The following is a 3909-nucleotide window of genomic DNA, read 5'->3' as shown; positions in this document are numbered from 1 at the left end:
TAGAAAGTCTAGAGCATATGGAACACTGTCTTATATAGTTTATGGAAAAATCACTCATAGTAAAGGGACGTCAACTCAAAACGTTTCTCGAGCCGTTGTTTTCAAGATCATCATTTACATCCTTGGGTAAGGGGCTTTGTGTACGTTTTTAGCGATATCTTTTTTTTAAAAGTGTTTTTGATTTAAGGGGATAATTTGTACACCAAAATGATGCAATAAAATATATAGGTCACCATGCTTGTTTAAGAGTAAAACACCATCATACCTGACTATCTCGATTATCGTAGATCGAAACAAAAACAATTCGACATGTTCTAGGAATGCGTGCGCTTATTCGCAAAGAATTATGGGTCATTCACAACTTCTCTCACGTGTTTGAGAACTGTTTTATCCTGTACGATTGACTTTCGCCATATTTACAATGTATATATATTGACACACAATGTATAAATATTGACACACCATATGCACAGTACAGGATGCGCAGTGCAATACTTAGGAATCACCTTGAGGACAAATTTCACTTTCTTCCCTAAATTAAGTGCCGTTGCGACCAGTGTCACTTTTAAGGAACTACCACACCCGTGTCATAATAGAAAGGTTGAAATAGTCATAAATTGGTTACAATGGCGCGAATTTATATTTTGCGATGACGTTCTCGTTCCTGTGGCCGTTGTCGTTGCTTGAGCTCCCTAATAAGAGATCTTTTGGCGGCGATGACGTATAATGAAAATCCCTATAGCGGGATGCCATCTGTAAGCAAATTCGTCTATATGGCCCAAAGTTCACGTAATTAGATGTATGCCCCTTCTTTAACATCACTCATGACTATTAATCTCGAAAAGTTCCCCTTAACTCTGCTCTTCAATTAAAGATCCAGGGGCGGATGCAGTAATTCCAGAAAGAGGGGGCCGAGGAAATTGCGGCGAGAGCGCACCCCCCTCCCCCCTCCCCCTCCCACATGCCCTCTATCTGAAAAATTATTTGTGTCCAGTCTTTTTCGTCTTTTCATAAAATAGAGGAAAGCCTGTTACATTTAACGTATTCCTCGGATTTTTAAAAAGCAGCGAACTTTTTATCATAATTTTTCACATTTGATATGTTTTATATATTCATTTTTTCATACGTGATGTACATCTAACTATATGTAACTATCTAACTATATGCAACTGAACTAATCATTTTCTAAAGTGAAACTGCCATGCCCTGTGAAAATTCTTTTCCATAGACCGAATATTGGAGTTGTAAGCTCCCGGGTATGGACTCCTGAGTGTCTCTAGTTTACTAAGAAGTCCTTTCTGAGTATTAAGTTACCATTTTAGTCGTCTGTCTTGGTCTAGATATTTTTAGTTACCCTGAGAGTCAGATTGAGATTGACTGAAACATAGTCGAGATGGCCGCTGCCCTGTGTCGCATAAATAGGGTGAGAGGTAATATACGCCAATCTGAGTTCCTGCTAGTATTCAGCACGCTCGTCGGGGTAGTCTTCGGTTGCTACGTAAGTAACTACACGTGTCTGATTAATTGTCTTCTCGGGCGGCCAAAGAAAAAATTACTTGAGTGGGCTTTCTTAGTTTTGTAAAGTTAAATAGATCACTTCAATGGACTTGCAGTTAAAGTAAAAAACAATTTTACTGGGAATTTTTTATTCTTAACAAGGTTTGCTTGCTGAGAAACTATGATTCTTACAAGACCGTATAAAAAACAATTTTCTGGTTGTAGACGTGAAACTATATAATAGAGCTTGCTGGCAACAAAAGTCGATACCACTCTGCTCACTGGTGCTGAGGAACGGCTCTTTTTTTTTCCCCACGGTAGTTAATTATTACACACAGAGTACTCGACATGCTGTGAAAGGTCATTAAACATTACATACCAGATTTTTACAAGATGTTGTCGTTAAGCCCTCTTAAAAAATTTCATTCAGACTGTTTGAGGAGGCAATCAAATGATTTTTAGTGAAATTTGGAATAATTATTGACATGCATGAGTAGATTTTTCAAAGGCTAGCAAAATGATTCGACTGACATGTTGGGTAAAGGCACTTTTTGTACTCTTTGAGAATTTTATACTTATGCTTAGTTCTTCCAAACTGCACGCAAAATAATTTGACTACTTGGTAATAACATTTAATTTCAACTTTCTGCACCGCTGCTTGGGATGTGCTCTCAGCCAATCAGCATGCTGAGACTTTTGGATGTATATTATTAGGACAACGATAATATTGAAAAACGATGAAAGTGCAAATATTTCTGTCTAATTAAAATTTCTCTTGAGCTACATGTATCACTGGCTTTTCCACCCTCTCCTCCAACTGAGTCTGGTTGCTAAAATGATTATTCACGTTTGTCTTTCAACTTATTAGACTTCTAATTGAAAGAAACTTTGTAAGCATAACAAAAGACTACTGCTACGTGCTGCGCAATGTTTAGGGTAGACAAGAAGAAATGTTGTGTTTGCTTTTTAATAATGCATTTCACGTGTATATGTAAGATAAGTTGGATACAGTAACAATCAAATTGGGTCAGTTTTAGTCAAGCTTGACTAAAGGTTGCTCTTCTGGTAAATTTCTTCAAAGAACCAACAAAACAACTGGTGAAACCAAGTATTCTTGCTCAGTTGACCAAGTGTGTATACTAATTATTTCCAACTTTTGAGGGAAAAGATTGATGCCATTATATTAACCGTCAGCTCTGAGTGGGTCAACAGCTACTTGCAGAATAGATGTCTCCATCAGTTAGCTCTACTGATGACCGTTGAATCTCAACATTATCTTTAGTCTCAAACTCTGGCACTGGCCCATACTCATCAGTACCATATCATGCCGGATTAATCGCTTTTTGATCCTTCTTGATTCGCATAGGTAATCACTTGATTTTGAATGCAATTTGGAATAAATAAGCACGGGTGATTTTTTTCAATGATGAACAAAATTTGTAGTCTTTGAAAAAACTTGTTCGTGCTCGGCTTACGTGTTCCAAATTGCACGAAAACAAATCATGCGATTATTAATAATACAGTATATATGTTGCCTAGTAACCGACCACTTCAGTTTAAAACTGCTATAATTTTCCTTCGTTAGCAGCAAGAGCCGTGAAATTTGGCCCTGCCGATAACTTTAGTCTGTAATATGATGAAAACAAGATTTGCGTTTTCACTTTCGTTTACGTGGTGAAACAGATTGCTGCCCAGTATCCGACCACAGGAATGACAACGTATTTAAACGTCACTTTCGGCGGGGAAGAGATGTTTTTCCCTTTGCTCTTGCAAAGTACTTTTGCATTAGATTTTGGGAAATATGAATCGATTTACAAACTGTGCAACGTGAAAAAAACTGAATGCGGTGTGAAAGCAACACACGGAAAATAATTTCGCTCGAGATATCAATTAAGAAAATATCAGAATATCATTACACTAAACCCAGATCAATAACCACTTAATGACTGGCCCCACAGGAAACAGTGAGTTTTGTTTTCCCTCAACCCTCAATGTTTCCCTCAACATTGCGGGTCAAGGGGAAACAAAACTCACTGTTTCCCGTGGGGCCAGTCATTAAGTGTTTTGTTATACCTCCCAACTCAAAATACAACAATACCTCGGATTTTTACACGGAATTTGCCGCTGTTTCAAAGCTGCACGACCTTATCACGTGCGAGTCGAAAGTTCAAGTCGTTGTTTCTCTAGGGAGTTAGTGAGGTTTGACCCATGACACGTTCTCTTCCAATCGGAAAACGTATTTGAGTTGGGAGGTAAAACAATGTACACTTAATGCATGGTCGCGAGGAAAACAGTTAGTATTGTTTTCCCGAGAGTCCTGGTGTTTCCCGAGACGAACATCAGGACTCGAGGGAAAACAAAACTAACTAGTTTCCCGAGGGACCAGACATTAAGTGCTTTGTTTTCCTTCAA

This window comes from Montipora foliosa, chromosome 5 (assembly GCF_036669935.1).
Source record: "Montipora foliosa isolate CH-2021 chromosome 5, ASM3666993v2, whole genome shotgun sequence".
Lineage (NCBI taxonomy): Eukaryota > Metazoa > Cnidaria > Anthozoa > Scleractinia > Acroporidae > Montipora > Montipora foliosa.
The sequence above is the reverse complement of the archived record's forward strand: the minus strand, read 5'-3'. Positions refer to the sequence as shown.